The sequence below is a fragment of the Opisthocomus hoazin genome, chromosome 1 (genome assembly GCF_030867145.1).
Source record: "Opisthocomus hoazin isolate bOpiHoa1 chromosome 1, bOpiHoa1.hap1, whole genome shotgun sequence".
In the NCBI taxonomy this organism is placed as follows: Eukaryota; Metazoa; Chordata; class Aves; order Opisthocomiformes; family Opisthocomidae; genus Opisthocomus; species Opisthocomus hoazin.
This window is the reverse complement of record NC_134414.1, coordinates 141,443,695-141,460,850: the sequence shown is the minus strand read 5'-3', so window position 1 is coordinate 141,460,850 and position 17,156 is coordinate 141,443,695. Positions and strand designations below refer to the sequence as shown.

Here is a 17,156-nt window from a genome sequence, read left to right as displayed (position 1 = left end):
ACAAGGTGCTTTGCTGGCACAGCTCTGCCTTCGAAGGATCTGATCCCAGCTCTGGCTGACGCCACTGTGCCAGGGGACTCGCTAGCAGAGACCTGACCTGAAAACACCCTGGCTCAGCTTTGGGGTTAACTCCCAGCCAGGAGAAAAGAGAGCAACTCACAGAGCCCACTTTCTGAGCTGTCCTCAAACCAAAGACGTGCACAGCCTGGGTGTGCTCACCGCCTCCCCATTGTAACCGTTTTTTGCAATAAAGCGAGATCTGGTCCAAAAAATATTTTTCATCTCTCCTACGAGGAAAGGCTGAGGGAGCTGGGCTTGTTTAGGCTGGAGAAGGCTGAGAGGGGACCTTATAAATGCTTATAAATATCTGAAGGGTGGGTGTCAGGAGGATGGGGCCAAACTCTTTTCAGTGGTGTCCAGTGACAGGACAGGGGCAACGGGCACAAAGTGAAGCACAGGAAGTTCTGTCTGAACATGAGGAAGAACTTCTTCCCTCTGAGGGTGACGGAGCCCTGAAACAGGCTGCCCAGGGAGGTTGTGGAGTCTCCTTCTCTGGAGATATTCAAGACCCGCCTGGACAAGCTCCTGTGCAGCCTGCTGTAGGTGACCCTGCTTCGGCAGGGGGGTTGGACTGGGTGACCCACGGAGGTCCCTTCCAACCCCGACCATTCTGTGATTCTGTGAGTCTGTGAGATCCCTCAGCTCTTTCAGCTACTGTATTTTGGGGAGTGGGTTTGGTCTAAAGGAGGACTTCTGGACCAACGAGATGCTGAAGTTTAAAACAAAATAATTAAAAATTGCCTGCTACACACACAGCTTGTTATTATATTTCAGAGCCCTGCCTGTGAGCAAGCACGGATACTGAGGTTTGGGGCTAAAGGCCATTGCGCTGCTAAAGCCAGATGGCTTCCAGAGGAGAGGAAAATTGAAATCTGGATCACTACAAGTCATTAACACTCAAATTAACAAAGGTGAGTCACTTAAACCGTTTAAAATGAGATAGTAGTGCTTGTGAGAGTGTCGTAAAGGTAACTGCATTGAAAACTGAACTACATTTCTCACTCAGCAATGGAATGGAATAGACACGCTGCGGATTTAACGAGAGTGCTATTAATTGCTGTTTTGCAACGGATGTAGTCTGATCGGAGAGTGACTGCCGGTGGGAGGTACGGCCCCGCTCACGCCTCCACCCCGACACCCCGACACCCGCTTCGTGCCAGTGAGCTCCGGGGCTTGGAGCGTGTCTGCTCGCCCCACTGACCCAGCTGAAACCTAACTGCACTGCAAGACCGTACCCCTCGCCACACCACGCTGCGAACGCGCAGAAGACTCAAAGTACCACCCCGAAGGAGATCATGTAAGGGAGTGTGTGCTGCGCCTCCAAAATGCCTGTGACAGCGCTTGAAATATTAGGCTTGATGCCATTTATTGATCTGTAACCAGGGAGACGGTACATGCTCCTGTTGCAAAGCAAGGGAAAAGCTCGTTCCCTTCACCTCCTCAAGCAGTGAAGAATGTTGGAAAATGCTCTTACTCATTGTAACCTTCCGCAGTCCCCACGGGAGGGATGAGCGAGATGTTTGCCTTCTTAGAGGCTGCTGTGTTTTCAAAGGTGGAGAAAACCAACCTTTCCTTGCACACCAGCCTGGAGCGAAAAGGGCTAGGCTGTTTTGGGAGATGAGAGATAAGCAAGCCAGAAAGCCTTATCAGAGATTTGTCTTAACTTGCAAAGGTATTTTCCTTGACGAAAGAATTCGAACTGTTGTGTGAAATGTTCTGTCGGCTTGGATTTGTTTTCAGAGAGATCTCACTCCTACTTCGTCCTGATAAACAAAGCCATTCTGCATTAGGTCCTTTAATAAGCATCTTTGCTTTCTGAATTAAAAATTAATTAAATTGTAAAAGAAGGAATCAACAGAACAGCCAATTCAGAAACAATTGGACTTCAGCAGGGATCAATATTTGTTCCAGGTGCCATTTACAGGGCAAGCCCAGCTCCGGCCGTGCCGGGAGGGACGGAGCACTGGGTGTGGGAGCCCCACGGTTCGGCCCAGCGCTAGCACTGACCCATCACTGGCAGCAAACCGGGAGCGCGGGCTGAAGTTCCGATGAGGATTTGAGGAAAATGGGCAATAAGACCAATTGTAGAAACTGATGCTGCAGCGTAGAGTGGGTACTTCCCTGTTTTTGTTGAGAATTCGAGATGTTTACTTTTCACATGCTTTTGAATGGAAACATGCACTTTTTTAGGAGCTATGGGCAGAAACAAAGTAGAAACAAATCATTTTTTCCACGCACAAAAACAAGACGTTAGGAGTTTTAACGCAGCCTTTGGAGAGGGGATGGGAGGAAGAGCTCTGAAACCACGAAACAAGTTTCGAGTCAACTCCAAGCCCAGAGTTAGTCGTCCGGCCCCGCTGGCCTCGGGCCCCTGCCCACCATCTTGCTGCTCGGGAGGCAAAGGCACGGCCGGTTTCAGCGGGTAGACGTGGTGTCTCCCGCCGGCCGCCGGACAGGGGCTGCCCCTCGAGGGGCCGCGCCCACCCCCGCTCCCTTCCCTTCTCCGGGGAGGCCGGCCCTGCCCCGCCCTTCAGCCCTCCCCGGGCCCCGGGGGCGGCAGCTCCGGAGGCTCCGGCCGCGGAGGCGGAGGTGGGGGGGCTCCAGGCCGGGCTCCGGCGCGGCGCCTGCCCCGCCCTCCGCACGCCGGCGGAGCCGAGTGACTGCCGTCGGGCCCAATCAGGGAGCCGGCCCGGGCCCGGCGCTGCCGCCCGCCCCGTCGGGGAGGTCCGGCCCCGGGGCGGGGAGCGAGGCGAGGCCCGGCCCGGCCCGGCCCGGCGCGGCCCCGCTGGGTCCCGGCCACCGTGTGCGAGGCGGGGCCGCGGGCGGTCTGGGGCGGTGCGCGGGCGGGGCCGGCCGGGACGGGGCGGGCGGCGGCGCGGCGCGGACCGGACGGTGGCGGGGGCTGCCCGGAGCCGGCGGAGGCGCGGCCGCCTCAGGAGGGCCCGCCGGGGTCTGGGCGCAGGTAAGGGGCGCGCCGGGGAGCTCCCGGGGCCCGGCCCCGCTCCCCGTTAAACCGAACCGAGCCCGGCTCCGGCAGTTTCGTGTCCCGGCGGGGCGACTCCCCCCCGCGCCGTGCCCTTCCCCGCGGCTGCCTGGCGCGGGCGGCGGCGGCGCGCCCCGACGGCTCCCGCCTCGCCGTGCGGGCCGCGCTCCTCCCCGCCGCCGTGGGCCCGGGCCGCCTGCCCCGCCATGAGTCCGGCGTCCCCCGGAGGGCCGTGTGGGGAGCGGGCAGCGCTCGGAGGGGCGGCGAGGGGCAGACACCCCCCCCCCCATCCGATCCCCGTCCGTCCCTCTGCCTGCGTTTGGGCGGCGCGGGGCGCGCCCTGGCTGGCGGGGGTAGCTCCTGACCCCCTGCGCGCTGGAAGCCGGCATGGCTGCTGGAGGAGTTCTAGGCAGAGGCAGGCTCCGCTTCAGCCTCTCCGGGCTTCCGGAGGACGCTTCAGCGCCAGTGCTGCGAAACTTAAGTTGCGCCTTTCCTCTTCAGCTAACAAACGTGTTTTGTTTTGAGGCCCGGGGTTCTGACATCCTGCCGTTACTTCTGCCAGGTCTGTTTCTCTTAGGTCTGTGGCTCCCGGGAGCGGGAAGAGCCGTGGTAGCTCACACCCTGGCTGAGGGGCAGCAGTGAAAAGGTGCTTTGTGCCTGTGCAGTTATTTCTGGGGTGGGGGGAAGTAAGCTGCGGTGTCAAACGCTTCGCCGTGGTACAGCAGCAAGCTGTGGAAGCGCGGCGCTGCCAAGCTTCTGCAAAAACGCAGGTGAGATGTTTAGGACTCGGGCTGGGCTGTGTCTGAGCCTTCAGAGGCTCTGCTGGCTCTCCGTGCTCTGGTCCAGGCGCGGATACTACCGGCAGCACGGTGCGTAAGCCCTTGGTATGCATCGCGGCGGCAGTGCGATTGAGCAATACGAGTGTCTCTGCATTCCAAAAAGTAAACAGCAAAAATGGGTCACAGAGTGAGGATGTTCTCCATGCTTACACGATCAGTTATCTGAGAGGAAGATGTTTCGATGTGCCGGCTCCAGATTTATTGCTTCCATTAAAGGAAGCAGCTGTAGCTTGAGGATTTAACTTTGTGAAGGACAAAAGTGACTTGCAATTACAATAAAAACCGCAAGTACAGGTTTCAGTAAAACCGGTGCACTCAGTGGGGGGGCATGGCAGATCGGTTTGAAAGGCATCCCAGGAACCAGGAAAACTGAAAGCTGATTAAACTCTCAGTTCCAAATGCAGCAAGCACTTCGACCTCTTAACTTCTTCACATCAGTAAGAAGATAAGAGACAAAGTGCTCCCTAATTTGGCCTCGTACCCCTTCCGGGGGAGTTTTGACAACGGGTTTTAGCACAGTTTCTGGAAAAGCTCTGTTGAATAGATCAGCTCCTAGAAGCAGAGGGAGTTGTGCCGCTGGCCGGTGAGAAGGACTGTCATTGGCGTGCCGCGTTGCTCATGAGTTAAGGTCGGTGTTCCCGTGCTGGCAGTATGAAGTTGATGTTTCCTTCCTCTGCGAAGGCAGTGGGAGCTCCATGTGTTTGCTGGGCTGTGGAGCGGGGCCCTTAGGAGCAGGTTCCCTTTTCAGCAGCGTTGCTCTGCCTTGAGGCCTGCTGCGTTTGAACAAGGTGCCGTTAGGTGTTCCGCAGCTACTGTAATCCTCTTAAGTGAGGTGATGGCAAGAGCCTGAGTCAAAACACGTGCATCCCGATTCAAGTGCTTCCTCGGCTTTGGTGAGTTTTGCCCTGGGTTTTCATCCGTTTCCTGGATCGGTTCTAAGTTGTAGAGTTCTGTATTTAAGTTGATGTGTCCTGTGCACGCGTGTCTGCAGCATATCTGTGCTCTGCAGCAGATCGCTGCACTGGAAAGACTGGTGAGTAACATTTCTGCTTGTCCCTGAAACACGGGTTGGAGTGCCTTGGAGTCAGGGATGTCACATGGGGCAGAAAGCTGCGGTCCGTGTAATCTCTTTCTTTTCCTACTTAGATGCAAGTCCTGTTTCCGTTTTGTGCCGCGCTGCCTGTGCAGTGTAAAACATGTTGCAGGAAGGAATGGTGTCCTGGTGAGAATGTCTGCAGAGGTGTGTGAGGAGACTTTGCTTGTGGCCTGTGTCAATGTGAGGATGGCATTAATGTGCCTGAAATTGCAGCCCTTCCCAGGAGACTGAGGTTCCCAGGTGGTGCTGCCAGCCTGTCTGGTCCAATCGCTTGCTGGTGATGAGGAGGACGGAGTCTGGTCCCTGCTCAGTGGTCAGGTCTGGGTGGCCAGAGGACAGGCAGCGCTGCATGCTATGAGGTGCACAATACAGTGTCCTTCGGGAGGTTTTGTGTCTCTTGAATCCATCCAAATGGGGTTTCTGTGACGTTTATGTCTTTCACCGCTTTGAGGAGCAGCTTCGATGAAGTGAAAATCCTTCCCCTGAAGAGGTTTAAAACCATAGAAGGTTTAGTCACATTCTTGACAGTGGTTGTGATTGCATCAAAATACACCTTTGGCTCACTCAGGATGAGATAGTGTTGCTGTAAACTCATTCGAATAACTGACTAATTTCCTTTCCTGTGCATTGCATTGTGTGTTTTCTGTGAAGCTGGGGGGAGTGTGGAGATGTGGCTGGATCACAAATCTGGTACAGATGGTCCAAAAATGTGTCTCTGACTCCTGGGGTGGGGCAAGAGGAGCACAAAAAATTAAATGCCTGTGACTGCTGAATCCACTAGTTTGCAGCAGTTTTCAGCAAAGAAAGATGGAGCCCAAATATTAGGCAGGATTTAGGGAAGTAATGGAGCATCCTGGAAATTACTGTAGTGGTAGGGGTGGTCAGGAAAGCCCCTGTCCCACTGCTGGATTTGCGTGCTCTTGCTTAAGAAGGTGCTGGTAACCTCTGCCTCGGCTTGTAAATGGTGATACGCAGGTTAGATTGGTGTACCCAAGACAGCTTCTTCTCGCACTTCCCTGTGTTATTTTTGGGCTTCAAAGCGAAACTCGAGTTATGTTGCTTCTTTAAAGCTGCACAATTATAATCTGACCTGTTTCTGTCTGGCCAAGCCACATCTGTAAATTTGTAAATGCAGGGAGCAGGTTTGTTGGAAGGTTCAGGTGGGTTTTGTTGTGTTCACTCTTCTTGTATGGAGCTTGTGGCCCCCCTCCCCCACACGTAATTGTGAGATCCCATTAGTCAGCCCATTAGCGACTTTGCGCGTGGATCCAGCCCAGGAGAGGTAAACTACGTTGCTTCGCCTGGTGCTTACTGCTGGTGTTTATACCCAGACATTGATTTAGTGTTTATGTAGCATCCTGTAGCATCCTGTAGTGTCTAGTACCATCTTATTTAGCATCTAGTATTTGGCATCTTCCCACTCTGTCTTGCCCTGCTATAAATTTATTTGTGTGCCCAGAGCTGAACTTGTGTGTTCCAGTGTCTCCTTGGCAGATGTACTGTGCCTGGGTCTCTTCCTTTGTCAGTCGGCATTTGCACTGACTGCTTTAGCTGGAGTCAGCATAGGGCATCAGCCTTCCCTGTGTCTTGGTAGGGAAGCGACAGTGCTGCAGAGCTGACTGCGAAACAGGTGATCTGTGTGTGGAAAAGGGTGTCTGTTTAGTGAGAGCTTCAGAAATCAGTGAAGTTTACTGTTCAAGTAGCTGTTTGAAAATGGCAAGTTTACAAGCATTAATCTTTGCATGACAGAGCAAAGGCTTCGTGTTATTCCTGAAAGATTACATCTCTTGCCGAATGTTTGGAAGAATCAGCATCCAGTCCAGAACTAAAGCTTGGTCCTTCTGTTGGAGCACAGTGTTTCTCTTGCTGTGGGGTTGTTACCTGCAGTTGTTCTGTGTCTCCAGCTTCAGGCAACTTTAGCAGATGATCACACCGAGTTGTAACATCTATCTAAGTGGGTTTCTGGTGGGATCCTTGGATCTCTTCTTGTTCTGGGTGCCCTAGCGAGGGTGCTCAGATGTGAGCATGCCTCGAGATGCAGGGAATGATGCATCCATTTTTTCCCTCCTATATTTTCCACCTCTCTCCAAATCGACTTCTGTGTTGGTTCAGCACAGGCTGAGGGTGGTGGCTGTCTGTTATTTTTCTAATAGTGTTTGCTGCCAAGATAGTGCTTTATTTCTGCTTAAAGATTGGAAGTTTCCATTAATAATTCAGTCATCATGCTGAATTCACAGTTGCTTGCCTGTGATGTGTATTGCCTTTGCTATGGGCATATACGATTTCCTGATATCCTTTAGCTTCCAGAGCACTTTGTTCCTTTGTCACTCCTTCTGTACAGGAGAAAAGGGTGGTGGGTTACAGCTTTATCCTTTTTCCAATGCGCTTCTGTTTCTGTCAAAAGGCCAAGATAAACCAATCATGTGAAGAGTTGATTTCTTTCCCCAGTGGAAATATATTTAGATACCGGTCTTGCAAGCAGTCGTAGCTATAGCCTTTTTTCTCTTTCTTCTTTAACGGGTGCAAACTGAAGCACAGGAAGTTCCAGCTGAACATGAGGAAGAACTTCTTCCCTCTGAGGGTGACGGAGCCCTGGAACAGGCTGCCAAGGGAGGTTGTGGAGATATTCCAGACCCGCCTGGACAAGGTCCTGTGCAGCCTGCTGTAGGTGACCCTGCTTCGGCCAGGGGATTGGACTGGATGATCCCCAGAGGTCCCTTCCAACCCCGACCATTCTGGGATTCTGTGATTCTCCTTGCCCCTGCCTGGGCCATCTTCACCATTAATGGGGGAGGTGGGTGGAGAACTTGGGAAGGGCTTAGGCTGTGCCGTATGGCCTTGCAAACCCAGCATATCCCCTGGGCGGTAGTCCTGTGCTCTCTTGCTGTTTTGTGCTTGGTCCCTCCGGGCTGACAGAGCTAATGCTTCATCAGAGTGCCCTTCATTAGAGGTGCTGTCTAGGGGGAAAGCTGTTAAATCTCACCCTTATGTCTTGTGTGTTGGATCTTCTCCTGTATGTGGTCTCGGGACCACGAGGAATGACCCCTGGTGAAGACGAGGATCGTTCTCTTGCTTCGAAAGCATGGTGCAAGTCTGAATCGTGCTAAAACCACTGGGAGATGCAAAAGCCCGGGTCCACCAAATCGCATGAGAATACTGAGGCAGGGAGATCAGATCTCCTGTCCAGCACCAGACTGGAAACCGGTGTCCCCAGCTGTGTTCAGGTAAGGACGCTCACTTTCCCTTCTGCCGCTCTGCATGGTGGAGCACTGCAGGTTGTGTCAAAGAATCAGGACCAAAGGCCATTTCAGCAGGCTCTGGGTCGTGGTGTTTGGGGTAAGGTAAAAATAACAAAAAGTGTGACTTGAAGCAGCTGTTTGCATACATCTTGATGGCAGTCACACTACCAGTAGGCACAGTGTTGTAACTCTTCCATGTAACTCCTCTTCCATGTGTAAAATCCCATCAAATGCCACCTGTGAACAACAAGCTCCAAGATCAAGTACATCGATTCAAAAGTTGATTTGTACTTGCATCTTTCTTTATAGGCTTTTTCCTAAATATCAGTGGAAGACTTACAGCTGAGACTTGAGCCGGCTGGTGCAGCATCTGAACTCTAAACTGGAGAATCTTTGTGCTGTCAAAGACAGCTGTCTAATGATGGCTCAGATCGGAAAGGTCTGATAACCACTAGCGTGAATAAGCACATTTTAAATCACAGAGTTCTCGTGGCTCCAAATGTGACAGATTTGGGAGAACAAATTTGTCTTCTTGCTCTGTAACAGATATGTCAAAATAAGAGGAAACGATAATGATTTGGTCTTGCATGCCTTTTCTCAGACTGACCAACTGTGAAACAAAAATCTAGGGAAGAAGTATAGGGTATATTTTATATGTGAATGTAGAATGTAACCCCGAATAGTTAATGGACACTGCAGTGGTTGTGAAGGGACATACAATGTACGCAGTTTTTAGTTGGTAATAGAAAAATAGCGTGAATACTGTAAAAACAACCAACCCCCCCACCTCCTCATTTTCACATCCTTCCCCTGTAATGCTCTTTTATGAATGACAGAAACAAGAACACACATGTGTTTGCCAAACCAGCCCCAGGATCTGGTTTGGGGGTGAGGAAGGGCAGCTGATGCTGTCGCAGCTGTGCACACAGCTGTCCACGTGCTCTGTCAGCGGACATGGTCATGGGAGACTGGTTCTCCCCCAGCTTTGCGGCTGGGCGTTCACGGGCTGAGGGGTTCAGCCTAGCGCAGTGCGAGTCCAGAGGATTTCAGATTGAGTTCTGACATTCAGAAGGAAGGCCCTTGATAACAATGGCATCTTTCCTTGCTGCAAAGAAGAGTGTTTCGGTCAGTGACTTAGAGGCTGTGGTGTTGTCAGAATTTGGCAAAAATGTCGGAGCTGGTTTCTCTGTCTGCAGAGGAAAGGTGCGGTTAAGGTTTGTGATCACACTTACGCTTAAGCAAGTTATCAAGCCCTGGCTCGCAGAGTGTGAGCTGTTCACCGTAATTTTTGTGGCCTGTGATTTACTGCTGGCTAGCTGCTGTGCCAGGGACACGGCAGGTAGAGGGCAGGAGGAGCGTGGTTGCTACGTGCACAGAGCTTCCTCTGAGGTTCTTACACTACGGCAGATGCTTTGAGGCTTTGCTGAGCATGCTTAGACTGTTCTGTGCTGCTGAGTGTCTTTACATGGCATGGGTCTTGATCTGAGCAAAACTTAATTTTTTTTATTAGCTCTGGAGTTCAGGGAACTTCAGGTCCATTCAAAAGATCCAGAATAATCCAGGACGTCTAGGTAGGTGTTTTACTCAAGTCTTGACATTTTCTCTCTATATGTACTTACTAGCTAGAGCCACGTATCAAGTTTAGATAGAAATACAGCCTTCACAAAACAAAGGAAACGTGTAAGCACTGTTGAAGGAGATTGGCTATTTAGACTAGCCTGGGTCACAGGGGTTGTAAGGGATGGGGAAAAGAACACGCAGGCCCTTTGGAGGCTGATTTCCGTGCTTTTGGATGTCATGAGATTGGCACGTGAAGGTGTCTGTGGGATCAACTCAAGGTTCTGCAGAGTGTAATGCTGATAATTCAGATATGCTGATAAGTCTGCCTTGAAGAGCAGGTGAAGAAAAGTCTCTTCATTGTTAAGAAAAGAAAAGGGCTGAGCTGTTTCTGTGTTTCTGAATGTAGTTATTATCCCATTAGGCTGTAGGATGTGTGGTCTTGGGTTCTGGTCAGCTTAGCAAGGACACAGCCAGCATGGATCTGTAAAAATCGCTCTTGCCATGTGGAAACTGCCAGAATCTGTTTTCCCTGAGGCTTGGATCAGGTAGTCTACTCATGTGGGAGAAGTCATGTGGAGGCAAGGTGTTGGCAAGGAGAGGGAGCGTGTGGCCTAATGGGGTCCCCTCAGCTTAAGCATGCAGCGGTATTTGTAGGTGTCAGCTGTGTGGTTGTGTTGCTTTGCCTCATTTTGGAAGCTTTTCTTGTGGAATTGAAGCATTTCCTGTACCACCCTGGTTTAGGTTTATAAACCTGTGCTTGAATGTAGCGTGGGTTCATCTTTGTCCGTCTCAGAGCAGCTCTGGGAGAGAGCCTGGCGGGGAGCGTGCTGCCTCCTAGGCTGCTGTGTGCAGGGTGTGAGGGGAGGCAAAGGCTGCGTCGTACGCAGTGCTGTGGCTGGGTGGGAGCTGGTGCTGTGACCTGCGTTGGGTTCCCTGTCTAGGTGTCCAAGCTGGGAAACATACTTTACAGTGGGAGATGGTGGTCTGATGGCTGTGCTCCCCGCGCTGCTCAGCTGGGGCCTTGCTGGTCTCTCTTCTGCACTGGAAGCATCTCTGATAGCCTTCTGTTAAATGGGAAGGGAGGGATGGCACATCAAGCTCCTTTTTTAAGGACCAGAGAAAAATTTCATCTTTCCCAAAATGCTGGTACACTGAAAATGGAAGGTGCTCCACATCGTAGCTGATGAGTGCTACCTCCTGGGGACCTCTCTGTGCTGTGCAGCGGCACCTTCATATTGCAGCTGGAGGCTGGATTAGCCATCCTGGGTGGCTTCTCTGAAGATCTGAGTGCAAGTGGCTGTTCTGAAACAAGGTGTGTATCACAGACAATTTCAGTGGGTTAGTGGCTTACACAGAGGGAGGGGACATGTTGGAGCAGCCAAGGTGCACGGAGTGTTCCAAATTCCTGCCCACAGCTGTACACACAGTGGAGCAAAGGTCTTCAAGAAGAGGTGGGTGTGTTGAGCAACTAATCTCCAGGAAAGGCAGATGGCAGCTGGATGCTTCCTGGTGGGTTCAGGTGCTAGCTTTGTTGTAGCATCCTCTGTCCTGCTTCCAAAACAGGATTAAGCAAAGGAGACTATTTCTTTACACTTGACTTAAATCTCTGGGAAGCTGGTTTTGGTTCAGAGCAGACCTGAAAAGGCTCGTCAGTTGGATCTTAAGAGCCATTAGCATTTTTTTCTCCACTTAACTGAAGTTCGTCTAACTTGTGAGAGCACTTTTAATTTGTTATATTTATAAAGGAGACATCAGGGGAAGGTTCAGAAATGCATATTTATGTTTCTTGGCTAAGCTTAATTTGGCTTTAAGAACCTGTTTTTCTTATTTCAGTAAAGAAGAATTTTTTGTCTTAGGGTGGGATTTTTTTGTATTTTTCTTGGGTTTTGTTTGATTTTTGGTTTTGGTGGTTTTTTTCCCCCTCTTCCAAAAAGAGCATATAGTAGCTTACTCTGGTCTACACCTTCCCTTGGGTGTGAAATGTGTAATTAGCAGGTCCTGACCATAAGTATCCTCTTGGAGGTTTCCTCACCCATCCTGGAGCTGGTGTTGGACCCTCTGTATAGTGCCGGGTGGGACCACTGCAACCTCGGATGGTGCTGGCACAGAAATGCGTTTTTGGGGGCTTCCTGTACGTGCAGCATTCCCAGGAATTTGGACGCGGTGGGGGAGTGTGGGTCTCTTCCTGCCGCCCTTGCTGGGGAGGGCTGGGCCCGTTTCGGTGGGGGACCCGGGGAGGCGTGTGCACCTCGAGCGGGCGGGAGGCCTGCTGCTGGGCTAGGGGTGCGGAGATGCCCCCTCCAACCCTGGCGCGTGGCAGAGCTTTGGCCGGGGCATTGTGAGTGCGGGCCGATCCGGCTGTCCCTGGGAGCGGTGAAAGTGCCCATGGGCCGTCGAGACCAAGCACTTCCACCCACAGTGGCTGGTGGCACCCGTGTGCCCCAAGGGCAGTAATGACGCTCCTCAGCCAGCTTCCTGGGCAGCTTAAAGGATGATTAATCCTTGCCTGCTTTCAAGCCTTCACATGAATTAGTGAAGCGGTGTTGGTGATGCGGTTGCATAGACGGATGGGCGTTACGTGAAAGGAGCGGTAACAGGTCTGTCGTAGGTGCAAACGCTTCGGCAGCAGCAGCGTCCTGCTCGCTCTGCCTCTGCGGTACGGCGTGAGAGCGTGCTTTTGGTGGATAGCCGCGAGGCTTCGGATGCAGCGTGGAGATGGGAAGATTGAGGTTTGTTTTCAGGGTGGTGCTGGTAAACTTCCTGCAGCTTGGTGGCAGAGATAACTGCAGGTTCTGGCTCCATTGTTGTGACTGGGTCTAAGGTGAATTTAACAAAAATATTTTGGTCGAACAGGCTTCCCCTTCTGTTTTATCCAAAGGGAAAAATCTGGCATGAGCCTCATCTGTTGTTCTCATTACTGGGGGAGTTTCTGAATGGGACCTAAAGATGTAATTATTCGCACGTCCCTCTCTGTGCAATGCAGTGTTTTCCAGGTCGATATCTCAAGTTTCAGACTTGCTTGTCATGATGTGCTGTCTTAGATCCGCATATGCAGAAGCGTTTGATCATAGAGATGTCAATATGGTGAATGGCATTTCTCTCGGGATCGTTGCAGATATCGTGGTGGAATTGGCCCGAGGCCCAGTGTTTGCTTGGCTTATGGCCAGCTCTTCAGCTGCTGTTGGAAGGAGGGTGAGGTGCAGGATTGTTTGATCAGTTGTCTGTCGCAAGGTTGTAATGCCTGGGGAAGGTGGAGAGGTTACCTGATTACCTGCAAGGCCTGCCAGGGATGAGGCTTCCACATAAACTGCTTGGAGGGAGAGATGTCGCCCAGCATGATGATTGCAAGCAGGGGGTCCCACCACATCTCCAGAGGGCTTTGTGTTGGAGAGTGCCTGCTTTTGTGCAGGGTGATGGCAGTGGTAGCCAGAAATGTTCTTCCGCGTGGACCTGGTTAGGAAGCTATCCCTCTCTTGCCTGCATGCCGTATAGCAGTGTTTGTCTCCTTACTTTCACAAGTACTGAAGCAGGACCTGGAGTTCAAGGCTGCCTCTTGCAAGGAGCCACCATGCTGCTGTCTCCATCTGAAATCTGTTTTCGTCTTCTTCAGCTTCTTGCTCTCAGACCTTGTGGTACTTAGAACTCCCCCGTTCCTTCCTCACTCTTCCAAGGAATTTTACGAAGAAATGAATAGCTGTCTAGTTATGACAGCAAAATGAAAAAGGCTGTAACGTCTCCATAGCTACCTAAAAAGTTACTTGTAAAATGCTGGTGGAAGAGAGTGTCCTACAATTATCCCATACATTCCTCGCATGCAGACTGAAAATCATTTGCATTAGTTAAGTAATCGCTGCACGCTTGTCCGGTGAGAGATGTTTGATTACTGCAATAAATTTTTGTTCCTTTGACCCTGTGAAGCTGAAAAAAATGAATTTGTTTTACGTAGAAGACTTAACTGACCTGAACTCTTGGTAGATTAACTGATTGTACATGTACCAGCTTAATCCTGCTTGTTTGTTTTTGTTTTTTCCTTGTGTTTCATGTAACATCTGAAAAGAGACAGCTTGTGGCAAATTAGCCAGGGTGAGACTACAAAAAGATTGAATTGTTCCTGTTTGAACAGCGCCCAGCATGTGAGCGCTTGCTGCTTTCCGACGGAAAGGTTTGTACATCGTCTGTGTCTTGAGTTAGCCTGCCAGAGCTGCTGGGGTTGAGGGGAAAGAAAATAACCTCCAACTGGAAATATTGCCTTTGATGTAAATGGTAATTTATTCGTTCATCGGTAAAAACATCACAGAGATAGGATGAACAAAATTTGTAGTTGGTCCGTGTTTGAGTTTCTTGCAACAAATGTCTTGCCCTGTTGTGTTTCCGTGACGAGAAACTGTTTGACGTGCTGTCCTGTGAAACCCAGCACTGGTATGGAAATGCAGTTGTCAAAACATAGGTAAGATTGTACGTGGCGTGCGTCTCTGCCTGACGCTGCTCCGTTCACTTTGGGGCATGACACACAAATAACAGGCTGCAGAGTTAGGTCTGGTGTGGGCAGGCAAGGCCAAGCTTACTGTCAGGCATCTGTAAGCGCAGAAGTAGTTGAAACAGGGTGATGTTTCTGTAGGAGCTTGCCTAGATACACTGATGTATGGCAGCACCGCTCTCGGAGGGGAGGGACTGAAGGGGCAGGGAAACTGCATGCGTGTGGCCATAACTTAGGACTGGCTGCCTGGTCGTTTAGGACAGTGTATCCAGCCAGACTGCGGATGCTAAGCTGGAATTTGGCTGTGATTTATTACAGTTAATTCCTCTTCTTACTGAATGTGCTGTATCACCTTTCTATGGCTGCGGCAATTAGGGTCTGGCTCTACTGTTGCATGTGGTGAGGAACAACATTTCCCGTCCTTAGATCCAGCTGTGTTCGTGCAGCTCTCACAGAGTGTACATTTAGGAGCAAAACAGGGGGGCTGTCTCTGTTTTTCTGTGTTAAAAGGAAGAAATGGGACCCCACCGCCTTTCCTCCAAGCTGCACTGCATTTGCTGTCCCTTTTGCATGAAGACATTGGGCCGTTTGTGGGCAAGATGTTAATTGCTGTAAGCAGAGTGAGAAAGCACAATGTGGTGGATGAAATAGCTGCTAGAGGCAATGAAAGTCCTGCTTTTGCTTTTAGTGAGACCTCAGCTTTGTGTTGTCCGACTTGGCATGTTTTTCTGGAAGGAGAGAGATTAGCAGGGATGGAGACCCAGTGATGGCCCCAGTGAAGATGCCTTCGCTGCTGTCCCCTTTGTCTGGGTGAGATGTTAGGCAAGGAAACCGGCTCCAGAGAGGGCCTGGGGCGGGCTGGGCTGGGCTGCTGGAGGTGAAGGTGGGCTTGTGGGGTGGTGGGAGCTCCTCCAGAGCCAACTGGGGCGGAACAGGCGTCCCTGTGGGCTCCATGAGGTAGAAATCACAGGGTCAAGGATACAACAACAACAACACACTCCAAAATACTGTCACTTGCCATGAATGTAACAAAAGATGACCCTTCTAGCCTGTGAAGCTTTGGGTTGGGTGCACTCAGCTAGCTGGCTGCAATCCCTGGCATGGCAGCTGTCTGTTTCGCAGGCCTGCATCACCGTGCCACTGCCTGGCTGGGCCCAGCATCCCCAGTCCCGTTGGCCACTGTGAGGGCGGTGGAGAGGAAGAGTGGCCTTGGCGGCCAAAGCATGTGTGACCCTCAAGGACCTCCATGGGCCCTGCCGGAGGACATGCTCCTTGCACAGCCTGCAGCGGGGTCCGTCGTCTAAGCACACATCCCTGTCCTCTGCGCCGCAGCGCGCAGTGTCCCACAGGCTTGCGGGACATTGAGAGGGACATGATTGATGTGGGGTCCTTTCTTTAATCCTTCTTGTCTAGCTTGCCCTGTAAAGCTTTGAGGCAGAGACTTTGCTTCCCATATCTAGAGCCTCATGCCTGGATCTGGTCGATGTTTATACAGAAGTGCGAGGGCAGCCAGAGGTTCTCTGGGGTCTGATAGAAACCATACGTGAAATTAATCCAAATTAAACTATGTTACGCGTTCTGTGATAAACAGGAGGTTACAGCTCAGACTCAACGTGTTCTACAGCTTTGAGACTATGAAGAATGAAAAGTGAATCCTCCTCAAAAAGTTGGCTGTGCCTGTATGAGGCTTGACGAAGTTTTGAGACAAGCCAGTACACCAAGTTCGCTGTGTAGGCGTTTGCAAGAAATGAGGCAGATTTATGAGAGGACTGTGGATGTAGGGAGGCAGAGGGGTGCTGGAGATCAAGTAAAGTAGCTAAACATGGGCCTGCTGAGGGTGAATCTGTGGTTGTGGACCCAGCGCGCTCCTTCCTAGGGAGGAGGGAGAGGTCAGTTTGTGCACCCTGCTAACATGGGCCAAACTGAAGCTGGTTCGCCACGTGATAGGATTTTGCATGCTGTTCTGGTGTACCTGCTTCCTCCTCGTGCCCCGCAGCAATGGAGCGTGTGGCAGGGATCTGGAAACCAGGGGAAAACAGTGGTTGGGGCAGCCTTCGAGTGGATGGGCATCAGCCATGTTCTTGCTGCAGAGCCTCTCGCGGGGGTCGGGGAATGCTGGAAGTTGGTTGGTGGCCAAACTGTCGGTGGGGAGCTTGGCACTTTCCACGAGAGCAGAAGAATCTGCTTCTAGCGCTGGCTCTGGCCCTCGTCCCCTCTTCCCAGCACTGGGGTGAGGGTATGGTGCCAGCTCAGCAGTGATGGCATTAAGGATAGCCTTGGGGGCCGGGGTGTTTTTCCCTGGATGGAGTTGGAGTCGGCCCCTGGGGGCAGGGGGTTTTGCTGGTTTGTATCCTCGGAGTAAGCAGATTTCTCCCAGTGAGGGTTCTGGGCCTTGTGAGGAACAAAAAGCATGCCAAAATGTGCGTGCTCTGGAAGGTGTGCCAGTGTCAGATCAGTGGAGGCAGGAGATGGACCGGTGTAATTTTACGGTCTGGTTGATGCTGGGCTTGGACAGTCAGAGCACTGTGATGCTCTGGAAGGTTTGCAACGCCACTTGCTACTCGCAGGGCTGGGAGTGGGAAGGGACGGATGCCACGTAGGCATTCCAAACCACAGGTCAGCGCGGGAGCACAGCAGCATTCCTCCGTCGCAAAGCAGCGCCCGCACGGTCCGGCTGCCTCTCCTACCTGCACAGAGGTCATGTTGATCTGGTGGACGCTTGCAGCCTTTCTGCAGAGCTGTGGTGGCCAAGGAGAGGCAGTAAAACGCTGACTCTTAGCTGTGATCCTGTGCGCTAATACCACCTGTATTGGAGAAAAGGAGCAATTCTGTATTACAGTGTTTGAATTGCACATGTGGTTTGGTTTTTTTTTTCAGGCATACTGCTTAGGAATGAAAGATG

At 51.6% G+C, this 17,156-nt stretch overlaps 1 protein-coding gene across 7 annotated transcripts in view; it reads left to right on the top strand.

Annotated features, from left to right (window-relative positions):
* Positions 1–2,932: 2,932 nt before the first annotated feature.
* Positions 2,933–17,156, top strand: part of PPFIBP1 (PPFIB scaffold protein 1) — a 121,292-nt gene continuing 107,068 nt past the window's right edge. For all 7 annotated transcript variants that reach the window (XM_075439166.1, XM_075439155.1, XM_075439144.1 and 4 more), the window contains exon 1: positions 2,933–3,022. The gene's annotated coding sequence lies outside the window, so the exon portion shown is untranslated. The remainder of the gene's footprint in view (positions 3,023–17,156) is intronic.